Source organism: Lepidochelys kempii, chromosome 21, assembly GCF_965140285.1.
Source record: "Lepidochelys kempii isolate rLepKem1 chromosome 21, rLepKem1.hap1, whole genome shotgun sequence".
NCBI lineage: Eukaryota > Metazoa > Chordata > Testudines > Cheloniidae > Lepidochelys > Lepidochelys kempii.
Window position 1 is genome coordinate 7,920,075 of NC_136400.1, and position 14,134 is coordinate 7,934,208.

The window sequence follows — 14,134 nt, forward strand, 5'->3', positions numbered from 1 at the left end:
TATCATGCTGCTGCCTGGTGTTAAACCCTGTACAGTCACAGCTTCTGTGATCAAAGGGCATGGCAGACCAGTGATAGCTATAAAGTCAGGCCCACAAACTGTCCGTGCAATGTCTCTGCACCGAAGGCAGCAAGTAAATTGCTGATCTCGCCCTGACGCTTCTTTTAATGACCGGTTTGAGGCCCAGTGCTCCAAGCTTTGGGGCACTGAGAGTGTTTAAAGACCAGCTAGGAGAGCTGCTGGCTCAGTATAATTATTCCAGGCTGCTTATTTATCCTGCATCCATTGGTGGAGTAGCTGTGCTCCTTGCAGAAATTGAAGTGAAGTGGCCCAAATCGAAACCATCCTATTTGTCTAAGGTACTTGTATGGTTTTCATCACCATAGTAACTGAGCACCTCACACTCTTTAACACCCTTCTGATGTAGAGCAGTGCTCTGATGGGGAACTGAGGCACAGAGAGGCAAAGTGACTTGTCCAACATCACACAGGAAGTCTGTGGCAGAGCCAGGAATTGTGGGAGACCCAGTTCTTCCCAAGTCTGAAGCTAGACTGTCCTTCCTCTGTACTATTATTATTATCCAACGTCTACCATCCCTGGCCATGCGCAGGATAAATGCACTCTGGCTATAGGTCTTGTCCACACTAGGTGCTTTTAGCCACGCTTGTAGCTACATCAATGGAAACCTCTAGTGTAGACGCTGCATTGGTGTAAGATACAGCTTGCAATGGTGCAACTTATCATGACTGCAAACCACGTTGGTGCGGTGCATCTACACTAGAGGTTTATACTGGTGGCTAAATACCCCAGTGTAGACGAAGACAAAGTGCACTGCACTCTTAACAGCAGCCGTGCTCTGGCTCTGGACCAGAAGAGGGAGTAAATTCCAGAGCATAGGGCTTTCCTCTAGGGACACTGATGTCCATCCCTGGAGTTCAAACTTTGGGACCGATGGCTGTAGGGGCAAAGAGCATCTTACAAACACAGAGGAAGGGAAGGTATCAGTTATCTGTCCCCAAGAGAAATACCGTAACTGACCAGTGTGTGCAACACAGTCCTCTAGGGGATGAGACTGGAATGGCTCAGCTGTGTCGCGTATCCCCTATACACCCAAAAAGAGTCACCTTTGATTCAAGCTGTGAAGTTCTGTGCTTTTGGAGTAGGAGGGCCTGAATTATTATCCCTGCTGCTGCCATGAAGTTCCAACTGCCCTGGGGCATAGCCCAGCAGCTAACATGCCTAGCAGTCTCAGATTTGTTAAAATGCCACACAAAAAGAAGAGATCAGTTGCTAGCATTGGGAGCAGGCAGCGTCGGAGAACAGGTTGACTCTGGAAGGCTGAGCAGGTGTGAGGGTGGAGAGATGAGCTGTGTGGAAGGAGACATGAAGTCATGCTCTAAGAAAACACTCAGCAGAGATGATTGGGTGGTGCGTAGGAGGAAATGAGCTGAAATCCAGGAGGGATCCAGGCAGGGTAAAACTTGCAGGGTGAGGGCGAGACCATGGCCTGGTGCCTTTAAAACTCAGGAAGAGGGAGTATTTTTCAGGCTCTTCTTTCTTAAAAAACAAAGTGCTGAGGTCATAGTGGTGCTCGTCCAACCCCTTCAGTCTCTGCAAAAATGGGCTGAGCTATTTATATGAGCATGAAGCACCCAGTGCTGGGGATGGGCCAAAAGGCCGAGGAGGGGAACGCCTTGTTTTCATTCACAGAACTAGTCCACTCGCAGTAAATATGCGTGGAATGTTATGAAATTCCAAGGTCATGTGATTAATAGTCTTTAGCCAATCAGATCCCAGCATTCAAAAGATGTGTTTAGTGATGCCTCTCTCTCGATTTAAATGCTGTCTCCTTGCACTTTGGGTAAAGCGATGCTGGGGGTTTGTTTGGTTGCTGTGTACAGTGCATCTGGTTTATTGAAGACTCCTGGTATGCTTATTTCTTTTTTTATGTATGGAAATTGTAGTCCTTGTATGTTAGCAACTCTCATGATTTTATTATGAGTCTCAGAATATTTGGTATTTTTCTTAAATCCCCAGCTGTTGGAATCAGGTTATTAGCTGAGGAGCTCTGTTTTTTTAAAGTCTGTTTTTTAGCTCTTGTGGTTGCAGAGAAAATCTTTAAAAATGTGACCCCAAAATGTTCCAGCACTAAAAGGCCAATAAAGGAACCCAAAATACGTTATTTTTTCAACCTCCCGATTTTTGAGCAAATCTTCTCATTTTTGGTGGGGCTAGAGTCCTGATTTTTGAACTCTTAAGTTCAGATTTCAGAAAGTGGCTGCAAGGAAAAACAACAGTAATGTCTCCGTGAGAGAGAGCGTACAGTGTGTTGCATCTCCTTTGTAATAAGCTGCAACAGCTCTGGGAACAAACCTGGCTGCTTTCTGTATGTCCTGGCACTACATGTCACAGTTACATAGTTCATAGATTCTAAGGCCAGAAGGGACCACTGGGACCATGTAGTCTGACCTCCTGTATAGCACAGGCCAGAGAACGTCACTGAAATAATTCCCGATTGAATTCGAGCCGTTCTTCTAGAAAAACATCCAATCTTAATTTAAGAACTGCCAGTGATGGCACATCCAGCACAACCCTTAGTAAGCTGTTCCAATGGTTAATTACCCTCACTGTTAAAAACATATATACCTTATGTCCAGTCTGAATTTGTCTAGCTTCGACTTCCAGCTGTTGGCTCTTTTTGTCTGCTATACTGATGAGCCCATTATCAAATATTTGTTCCCTATGAAAGTATGTACAGACTGTGATCAAGTCACTCCTCAACCTTCGTTTTATTAAGGTGAATAGGCTCAGGGAGCTCAATCTATCATTATACGGAATGTTCTATCACTATACAGCCCATGAAATGCACTGGAGTAGAGTATGCTGATAATAATCCACCATGCTTTGTTATTCTTTCACTCAAAACACAGACACATCCAGCTTGCTGCTATGAATTCTGGGTTTCAGAGTCCACCAGCCCCTTCTTGCACTAAGTCTCATAATTAGAATTGCTACTTGAAGTACTCTGGGCCCACTTCTGCCCTCAAATACATGCTCACCACTCCCATTGCAGTCAGTGGGAGTTGTATGCACGTGTTGAACTTGCACACCCAGTGTGTGTGTGGCCATGTTACAGAATCCATTGCAAGTTGTTCAGTGTCCACGAAACCAGATGACCAGAGTCAAAACTGTGAGAACCTCCCCACAAATAAGTAAGTGTGTGTGTGTGTGTGTGTGTGTGTGTGTGTGTGAGAGAGAGAGAGAGAGAGAGACAGCCATGTACAGGAAACCATTGTGTTACCAATAGAACCTGGTTGTGGGAAGAATTTGATGGCCAATCTAGGAACCTCACTGCCAGGGAAGAGTATAAAAATATTGCTCGGGCATGCAGGAGTGAAATCAGGAAAGGCAAATCACATCTGGAGTTGCAGCTAGCAAGAGATGTTAAGAGTAACAAGAAGGGTTTCTTCAGGTATGTTGGCAACAAGAAGAAAGTCAAGGAAAGTGTGGGCCCCTTACTGAATGAGGGAGGCAACCTAGTGACAGAGGATGTGGAAAAAGCTAATGTACTCAGTGCTTTTTTTGCCTCTGTCTTCACGAACAAAGTCAGCTCCCAGACTACTGCACTGGGCAGCACAGCATGGGGAGGAGGTGACCAGCCCTCTGTGGAGAAAGAAGTGGTTTGGGACTATTTAGAAAAGCTGGACGTGCACAAGTCCATGGGGCTGGATGCGTTGCATCCGAGAGTGCTAAAGGAGTTGGCGGATGTGATTGTGGAGCCATTGTCCCTTATCTTTGAAAACTCATGGTGATCCGGGGAAGTCCTGGAGGACTGGAAAAAGGCTAAAAAGAAACAGAGGACTCCAATTGCTAATGGAGACTAACAGTTTACTAGAGCATAAGCTTTCGTGAGCTACAGCCCACTTCATGGGATGCATGCAGTGAAAAATACAGTGGGGAGATTGTATATACACAGAGAACATGGAACAATGGGTGTTACCATAAGCAGGAGAGAAAAAAAACCCTTTTGTAGTGATAATCAAGTTGGGCCATTTCCAGCAGTTGACAAGAACATGTGAGGAACAGTACAGGGGGGAATATAAACATGGGGAAATAGTTTTACTTTGTGTAATGACACAGCAACTCCCAGTCTCTATTCAAGCCTAATGTAACGGTGCCCAGTTTGCAAATTAATTGCAATTCAGCAGTCTCTTGTTGGAGTCTGTTTTTGAAGTTTTTTTTTGTTGTAATATTGCGACTTTTAGGTCTGTAATCGAGTGACCAGAGAGATTGAAGTGTTCTCCGACTGGTTTTTCAATGTTATAATTCTTGACGTCTGATTTCTGTCCATTTATTCTTTAGAGGGCAGAGGTGCGTGCGAACACCCACACATACTCTTGTCAGTTATTTAGATGCCTTTAGTTTGCCTCATCCCTATCTGTGTTGCTGCAGTGCTGACAGGTAACAAGCTCAATGCAACAGCAGGATGGACAGGCCAGGTATGCATGGAATCTGCAGATCCTGTCATTACCTGACTGTGTGAGGATGCTTCACAGAGCAGCCACAACAGCTGAGAAATCACCCGGGCCTCAGGCAAAAACAATCTGAGACCTAGCCAGGCCGCAGACCGAAGAAGAAGCCAAGCAAAGCTGCAACAGCCTCTGCATTGCCCATGGATAGATGATGTGCTCCAAGAAGAGTGGGGTTTCTCCCCTGTGATCCTCTGGCTAGATCCTGACCCGTCCCTGCTCCCATGCAGCGCAGTGGGCCACGGGGGAACAGAGAGAAGGATTCAGCGTCCAGTGAGGAAATGGTTGTCAGACTGACAACGGTTCCAGCTGCACATGAACAAACGATGGCATAGTCCTGAGCTTTTCAAAGAGAGATGCTTCCTGCTCTTGGACTGAGTGCGGGGCCCAGCTCTGCCAAGAAGGACAAAACCGGCAGGGGATCAGGGCGGTGGAATGCCCCAGTAGCTGAGTGATGCTGTCAGAGGGCGATGAGGGCAACTGGAAATCTACTGCTCCTCCTCTCCTCCAAGGATTTCTATCTCTATTAGCAATGGATATTTTTATTTATAGAGCACATAGGTATATACCTGCACACATACAGATCACTAACAGAGGCAGGGACATTTCGACCCCGAGACCTAACAGGGTGCTAATAAAAGATATGACAAAGAGTAGTGGAAACCTGCCAGCTGCCATGAGGAATGTCTCTCCTAGGAAATTGTACAATCCAATCTGCTGGATTGTCTCTGCCTGAACCCCCAGGGCTGACCTCTTTTTTGTGTGCCCAGGACAGGGAAAATAAACAGACAGAGGGCAGACCTTGGGCAAGTCATTTTCTTGCCCTGTGCCTCAGTTTCCAAATTTGTAAAATAGGGATCATGATACTGACCTGCTTTTTAAAGCACTTTGAGTTCTACCGATGAAAAGCGAATTGGGTAATTATTATGAATTCTTTTAATGTCCTTCACCTTGTGCTTGAACTCTTCAGTTAAAGTGCTACAGTACAGCTTTCAGTATTGTTCTGTACAGTCCCTGACACAAAGTGTAGTGTTTTAGCCACACAATTGTTATGCCTTTGTGTTCTCTGTACTGCACCTTTTTAAATCTTGGAAGGATTCTGCTTACCTGTAAAGAAGAGATGGCTGCTGTGTCCAGTTCAGTGCAGATGTTGGCGAGGAGACTTCACTTTGGTTCTTTCTTGTTCCCTTCTAGTGAGTAGTAGGACAGAGGACAGTGGTGCTTTGTGTAGCTTTGTGCAGCTCAGGTGCCATGAGCCCACCCAAGATGGTGAAGGATGGGACAAAACTGTGAAATGGTTTGTCGTAACAGAATGGTAGGATCCATTAGGAAAGGGATAGCTACTAAAATAGAAAATATCATACTGCCAGTATATAAATCCATGGTATGCCTACACCCTGAATACTGCATACAGGCCTGGCTGCTCAATCTCAAAAAAGATATATTAGAAATGGAAAAGGTGCAGAAAAGGGCAACAAAATTGATTAGGGGATGGAACAGCTTCCATACAAGGAGAGACTAAAAACAGTCTATACTGTGACTGTTCAGTTTAGAAAACAGATGACTAAAAAGTCTATAAAATAATGAATGGAGAAAATGAATAGAGACATGACATCTACCATTTCATATAACACAAGAAGTAAAGGTCACTTGGTAAAATTAATAGGCAGCATGTTTAAAACAAAAGGAAGTACTTCACACAGTGCATGGTCAACCTGTGGAACTCATTGCCTTGGGATGTTGTGAAGGCCAAAAGTATAACTGGATTAAAAAAAGAATTAGATAAATTCATGGAGGAAAGGTCCATTAGTGGCTGTTAGCCAAGATGGTCAGGGATGCAACCCCATGCTCCGGGTGTCCCTAAATCTCCGACTGCCAGAAGCTGGGACTGGATGACAGGGTATGGATTACTCGATAATTGCCCTGTTCTGTTCATTCCCTGTGAAGCATCTGGCACTGGCCACTGTCAGTAGACAGGATACAGAACTGGGCTGACCCAGTATGGCTGTTCTTATGTAATATCCGCCGGTTTGAGGGTGAGATCTTATAGTAACCAGGTGTCTCGGGGGGTTGCAGCCTCTGGGGACAAGAGGCAGATGCTGCCTTTCAGCCAGGGCATATACAGCATGTGATGAAATTAACAAGAAATGTTCCAGGGAGCTAACTGGGCTGAGGGTCTGTTGCCTTAGGAACAAGAAGCACCTGGTTAGAGCCAAGGATAGATAGCAGGTGGGGTGAAGCTAGCCCAGCTCCAGTATCTTAAAGGCACAGACCTTGAGTGCAGGGGGACGATGAAGCTGTCTAGCACATGGAGACGGGGCTGAAATTTCAAGTGATGGTTCCATCATTCAGATTTGCTGTTCGATTAGCAGGAGCCGGGGCATGTAATGGAGTTACCAAGAGGCCCGCGGTGATGGCTGCTGATAGCAGAGGGAAGGCGAGCCCTGTTCTTGTCAGCCAGGCACTGGGTAATTCACTTTCCTTCTAAGAGCTTCCAGGAGGCTTCTTGTCACCAACGAGGCTCTTACATCAGCAATAAATAAAGGTATCTCACTGGGGCTGTGGTTCCATAGTGGGGAGCCCCTAGGGCCGGAGAACAGACCTCGGGTGATCTTTGGTCACTGGGGCCCTGGTTATGGCTCTCTGAGCTATAATGTGCCTGATCATTTTAAAATGCTGGGCTGAGCCCCGGATGCCCCCTGCCCCCTAAAGGGAAACCCTCCTTATAGCCACAGGTTCAAATCCCTGCAGGTCTGAGTGAGCCCCTCAACCAAAGCTTGAGTCCAATGTGGCATGGAAGGGTTTTTCCCAGCAAGAACTTGAACTCCTGCTTGCTCTACCCAGACCTCAAAGATCCAGAGGCACTTTATAGATGAGCAGGGGTTTTGTTCAGATGGCCTTGGCCAAAATGTTTCCCTTTACATGTATTGTTCTGCTGCATGCTAGCTGGCTGCCACCTTCCACCCCAGAGGTAGCTGCATTTCGGTGGCGGTGGTTCACGAAGCATTCTCAACGTGCAAAACTGCATTATACTGTGTGAGATGCTACCTAGATAGGTGTGAATTAGAAGGCTACCTCCATATGCTAAAGGGTACAGATGATATTAGGGTAACGATAACAGCAGAGCTCTGAGATTTTTGTTCACGATAGTTGGACAGCCGGGATGCTGGGGTTGTTGGCCCATTCAGCCAGTGATTGTCGGGCGGAGGTGAAGTTCATGCCCCTGGTGCTACCCTATTGGTTTTTGAAATGCTGCTGCAAAAAGTTGTCCCGGGCATTTCTTATGATTTCAGGAAGTGAAAGGTTGCAGCTGTGATGTCAAAGCCATGAGCTAGTCACCCTCTGGTGGCATCCTAGTTTGAGTATAAATATTTTGGGAGAGTTCTTGCTCTGTCTCTTAGGTAGCTACTCAGGAATTTAGACCGTTCTGAGTGGCATGTAGCCTAGTGCTTAGAGCAAGGACTCCTGGGTTCTCTAAACCTTCTCTTTAGCTCTGTTTTCCCCATCCATACAATGGGAAGAATAATTTCGAAGCCAGCAGAAGTCTTGAAATGCTTGGTTTGAAACTGATGGGCCAGTCTCCCATCTCTTTCGCCTCTTCCCGCCAACACTACTACCATTTTGTTTTCCAGGTATGGAAGGTGTTTAACATGGTCACATGCGCGGAGAGGCCAGACCCAGTGGATGAATGTCAGGAATAGTGGAGGGGAGGGAGGAGAGGTCAGAAATACTCAAACAGCCTCTAGTGTGGGGGCCGTTCAGATCCAGATGCAAGTATCATGTCTGCTGTCTCTAGCAAGCCATAGATCAATCCAAACGTATATCCTGGGCCCCGGCAGAGGTTGGCTGTTGTAGCTAGTGCTTGAAAAGATCCACTTAGGTTTAGGTTTAGGGCTGACCTATGTGGAATGCGGAGGCCAGGGATGAGCCAGTCTCTGTAGTGTATCTCAAAGCTCTGGCTGCACCATGGTGCAGTGGATAAAGCACAAGATGGGGAGTCCAGAGCTCTGGGTTTTGTTTGCAACCCTGCCACTGCCTTCCTGTGTGACTTGGAGCATGTCACGTCAACTGTCTGCCTCGGTTTCCTCAGTCTATAAAATGGGAATAATGACCCCTTTCCACCTTTTGTAAAGCGCTTTGAGATCCAGGGATGAAAAGAGATCAAGTACTGTTATTAAAGTAACCCCAAGCAGAGCAAATGGACAGGGTTGGAGTCCAGAGCCACAATGGAACTGGTGTTGCTTTTTTTGTTTTGTTTTTTTAATGTCTTTTGTTCTTGCCTTGCTGGTCCCTGTCTCTCCCTGTGCAGCAGCAGCCAGCAGGCCTGGAGAATGCTCCAGATCTCGGAGGCGAAGGGGAGAGGGAGCCTGGCGCTCATTTGGGAGACAGCCGGGCCTGTCGTTTTTTGCAATCACAGGCTGTGATTCCAGTTGCAGTGGGACTCGTTAGCTGCCTCTGATCCGACCGAGCCAGATGTGCTCAGGGCGTTTGCCTTGGCGAAGGGGCCGCCGAACAGGAAAGGGGCGGGTGGGGGATAAGTAGAAGCCAGGATATTTCAGCAATGCACACATCAGCCGCGCTGTGAAGGTCAAAGCCTGGCCACTGTGTTCATGGCTGGAGATGGAATGTGAGGGGCTGGGCTTTCCAAGCAGCAGGGAGCTGGGGAGCTTTGATTTTTGATTCCACCTCGGTTAAAAAGTGGAGTGCTGGAGCAGCGAGGAGACCAGACGGAGCCCCAGGTGCCTCCCTCTCTGTGGGAAGGTGCTCCCTGGCCCAGAGCTGTAAAGCTAGTTGCCTGCTGCATCTAGAGTTGCCATTCCTCCAGGATTGTCCTGCGGTCTCCAGGAATTTAAAGATTAATCTTGACTGAAAGATTACGTCATGTGACACAACCTTCCAGCCAAAACTGGCAACCCTAGCTGGATCTTGTGAGTCACAGGAACTGGGATCCTACCACCTGATGATGTACCCCCAGGCCGTCTCCTGCTGCTCAGGGCTGGCACCAGCTGCACTAGCGAAGGGACTGATTTCAGGGTCGCCACTCGCTAGTCCACCTCATTCACCTTCCCCTACAGAGGGTCTTGCACACGGTCATTCACGTCATGCCTGCATGTGCACACACACCAGTGCACACAACACGCATGCACACTCGCACTCCTACACCCTGGCACGTACATGTAAACACATGCAGTCATGCTAACACCAGGGGGTTTTAACCTCCAATTGCAGAGCCAGGCTTCCTAGGTTACAGGGAACAACTGCATAGTTTTGAGGTTAATAATTCAACATCTTCCCAAGCCTGGCCAAGGCTCCTGAGGGGGAGGCGGGGAGCATTATATTCCTGTGGGATTAACTAACCCCTTCGTCCTACAATAATAAACCTCTAGCCCCTTAAAGTACCAGTGTCTCAGTGGTATAATGTGTGACCAGGGGCAAGTCACTTAACCTCTCTGTGGCTCAGTTCCCCATCTGTGCAATGGAGATAATACTTCTTACCTCACTGGGTGCTGTGAGGCTAGATACATTCATGGTCGTGAGCTGCTCAGTCACGACCGTAATGAGGGGCCAGGTAAATATCCAAGGCAGATAGCTGGGAGTTCTGCTTGCATGCGCCCCAAGTGACAACTGAGCAGGACCCTTGGGAACTCGTCCTACGTCTGACTCTGTCGTACGGCCCTGCGGGAGAGGGAGCCAAATCCTGCAGCTGGATGTTAAACAGGGTTGGCTAAAGTTACAGCCATTAATCACCTTTGTAGATAATGCAGGCTAAGATCCAAAGGGAGCCAATGAGCTAATCGGTCTCTTCCTTCTCTGACTGCTCCTGTCATTACAGGCTCCTGGTAATGAAATCTCCTACTTCATGGCTAAGCTGGCTGTTTGCAGGGGGTGAGTGTGGAAGGAATTTTCCCCCTACCCCCTGCATTGCATGGCTCAAGTGTATTCTGGAAGAGTTTCTGTCGTCCTCGCAAGCGGTGGCTGTTGGCTACTGCCCAGGGGGAGGCAGGGAGCTGGGTCAGAATGATGGGCACAGTATGAGGTGGCAAATATTATAGTCCTAGCAAATGCTCCAAGAGTAGGAAAGGGAGGGCAGACTTGTGGCCGACGCATTGTCCTGGGCCTCAGGAGAGCTGGGTTCAATTCCTGGCTCTGCGAAAGACTCCTTGTGGGACTTAGTCTCTCGGCATCTGTAGTGCCCTTTGTCTGTGTAGTCTGTTGTAAGCTGGTTGAGGCAGAGACTCTCTTACTGTGTGCAATGGTGTCCTCAGCTCAGCTGATGCTGGAATAAGCTGCATTGCATTGCTCCTTGCAAGTGAAAGGTCGGATTGGCCCCCCATACTGGAGTTGCTCCTGATTGACAAGAGGAGAGTCAGCACCTAAATCCTCCCAGGTGTTCTCAACCCCAGAATCTGTGTGTGGCCAGAGAAGCCCTTGCCTTCTGATGTTGCATCGGAGGGGGCCTCTTGTTAGGGCAGCTCCTTTCTGGAGGAGAGCATCTCTTCTTGCTGCAGGCCTGCTCTGTCCAGAGAGGTTGGGTAACTCTCCCCGCCCTTCCGGCCGTGTTTACATTCAGGCGTTCTTTGTCCTTTTGCCTCTCCAGTGTGGGGTTTTTGGCCGGGCTCCTGGCCAGGATCTGATCGGACACATGCAAGTGGGATTTGCGGGCTGCTGTTTTGTTTCCAGCTGGAGGAGTGTGTGGGGCTGGGGATGAGAGGAGCAGCGTTAGTGTCCGAGGCAGGGAGTGGGGTAACAGCATCCAGCTGCAGCTTTGCCTGCCATAATAGCCTTTGGCTGCTTTTACGTTTCTGTGCTTGTCCAAGTGGGGGATGGAAAGCCGTGGCTCGAGTTAGGCAGAGGGCATGCAAGATTCACCCACGCCGCCGTTCTGCCGCTGAGTGCACGTCCTCCTGACGGGCAGCATGCCATGGTGTTCCAGCCCAGGGCTCCTTCCCCACAGGCCAGAGCACCTCCCGCCTGATTTGGAGCCCCCCTGCAGTTCCAGTCCTGGGTCCTCACATCGCATGTAGTGCTGCCAAATGCATCCCATTCCTGACCTGCCACCCCCTGCTCTGCCTGGGTCTCCCCTCCCCTGCAGCTCTGCCAATGCCCCTCAGTCCCAGCCCCGCCGCTGCTCCAGCCCTGGGCGGAAAAGGCCTCTCTGCTGGGCACAGCCGCCGGTGCTGAGGCCGAGGCGGCGTCAGTCCTGACCCGAGCTGGCGACGGACCCCCGGCGTGGGGGGGAGCTGCTGGGCTGAGGGCAGCCATCGTGGGGGTGCCAGTGAAGCTGCCATTATGCCCGGCCAGGCCAAGGGGGGTGGCTGAGGCCTTGCTGGGGGAGAGCTTTTGAGGCGTGCCGGACAGCATGTGTCCGATGCGGGAGCAGAGCAGCAAAGCGCGGAGGTGTGGACTGCACTCCGTGGGCTTGTGCTGCTGCCAGCCAAGCACCAGGGGACCATGTGCTCCAAAGGGCGCCCCGTGTTTGCCTTCTCTTTGAGGAGGAGCCGATGTTGCTAGCACCTGCTCGGTAACCCAGGGCAGGGTGAGGAGCTTCCCCCAAGCGGACCCTTGGGCTTCCCCGGCTCATGGCACCATGCCCCAAGGGGCAATTCAGTCATCTTTTCTGTGCGACGTTCCCCCACCCCCTCCCTTCCACCCCTACACCCTCAGTATCACCATGTAGGACACTGAAATTGCTACCGAGCCACCTAGCTTCTGTCAGGAGAGAATCCAGCTTGACGGGTCTGGAGGCTGGCCCAGCGTCTCCCAGCTATGCACAGATCCAACGTGAGACCAGCTCTGAGGTGGAGAGAGCCACTCAGTTCAGCTCTGGGCCTCTCTGCGGATGGTGCCTGTGAAGGGGCTGATGGGAGCCAGGTGCGATCGGGGTGCCTGCCTGCTGGAAGCTGGGCTGAGTCCCACCAAGCTCATAGAGCCACCAATCAGCCTTCCTGCAGTCTTGCTGTCGGTCCGAGTTGGTTTTGAACCTGCTACCGTGAGGCAAGTGGTTCCATATCTCATGACCCCGAAGGTCGGTCAGTCTGTCTTCATAGCTTGGACTTGGTGGTCTCCTCCCATCACCTCCTTTCGAGGGAAAGCCCAGTGGGGTCCATGGGGCAGATGCTCAGCAGTCATTATGGGAACAGGCCCACAGATGGTATGAAATAATGGAGTTGTTGTGTGACCGTATGCCATCGGGATGCCCTCACACATATACCTCCTGACAGTGGGCTTAGGAGAGTCAGTTTGCTCTGCCTGAGGTGATGGTGTGGGGACATGGGTGGCAGGGGTCAGACTGAGGGGAGGCGGGAAGTGGGGAGCTCAAGAGCCTCCCAGAATCACAGAGCAGTTGGGTGTTTCAGGTAAAATGATCAGCCGTGACACAGTCCATGTGTTTAACTGTCATCATTAGGTTTCAGCGTCAACACCTCCTTGAGTGGAATGTGGGCAGCTCAGAGCTATTGTTTCACACTTCAGGCAGGCAGCCTGGGGGGCGGGGGCATGGCACGTCTGGGAAGTTTTCTCCATGACCCCATGGCCAGAAACATTTTTTAACTTTGAAATGAAAGCTTTAAATTCTGTAAAAAGAAAAGGAGGACTTCTGGCACCTTAGAGACTAACAAATTTATTTGAGCATAAGCTTTCGTGAGCTGCAGCTCACTTCATCGGATGCATTCAGCTGTAGCTCACAAAAGCTTATGCTCAAATAAATTGGTTAGTCTCTAAGGTGCCATAAGACCTCCTTTTCTTTTTGCAGATACAGACTAATATGGCTGCTACTCTGAATCCTGTCATTATGCCAGACATTAAATTCTGTAGAGGCCAGCAGGGTCACTGTGGGGAAGGGCTGGTCCAGCATCCAGCTGAGCGCTCGCTCCACTCTAGGCCTCGCAGGTGGTTCCTAACGGCGGCTGGGGCATTGCAGGTGCTGTTCCTTTAAGACTCTGTTCAGTGCACACAGCCCAGCCGGGAGATGTTGACTAGAGGAGCCAAGACGGGAGGTAAGATAAGGCGGGTCTGGGCTCAGCCTCTGGCATGCCTTTGTTCTGGCTGGGCTGGCTGCTAGGTGAGCAGGAAGCGGAGGGCGTGGTGCCTGGGGTCGGAGGAAGGGGTTGGAGGCAGGGCAGGTTGGGGGCTCAGGCTGCTGGACTGGCAGGATCTCTGAAGCTGAAGAAAAAGGGGAGGGGGTGGAAGGAGCTGCTGAGAGCCCCACCAGGTGCATGTTGGGTGCTGAGCTCTTTGGAAAATCTGGGTGCTGTGCCCTTGGAACTCTGGCCCTGGGGGTCCTATATAAATACTCCATGGAACAGGAAGGCTGGAGTTTAGCCCTCTGGACAAGAGAGGGCATATGCCAGTGGAAGCTGGCAAGCAAAAGCCATAGCTAGCAGAGACCACCTTGACACCCTCCATCTCCTCCCAGGAACCTGGGCATGACCATGTCTGCTCTTGTGCCTGTCCATTACTTCAGACAGTCCCCATGTTGCCTAGGTCTCTCCCAGCCGGCCCAGCAAGCGTAAGCTCACTGGATGGGCCGAAACGCTGGTGCACGACTGCCCTGGCTTTCACAGCTGCCCCAATGCCAGGAGGGAGGCCTGGGGTGGGGAGGAGCT

At 50.0% G+C, this 14,134-nt stretch overlaps 1 protein-coding gene across 4 annotated transcripts in view; it reads left to right on the forward strand.

Annotated features, from left to right (window-relative positions):
* Window positions 1-14,134, forward strand: part of PLEKHA6 (pleckstrin homology domain containing A6) — a 139,148-nt gene that overhangs the window by 51,919 nt on the left and 73,095 nt on the right. Inside the window, exon 1 of one of the 4 annotated variants that reach the window (XM_073320384.2) lies at window positions 13,475-13,525. The exons of the other annotated variants lie outside the window; for them this stretch is intronic. The gene's annotated coding sequence lies outside the window, so the exon portion shown is untranslated. Of the gene's footprint in view, window positions 1-13,474; window positions 13,526-14,134 lie in introns of those variants that run through there. 4 annotated transcript variants of the gene reach the window in all.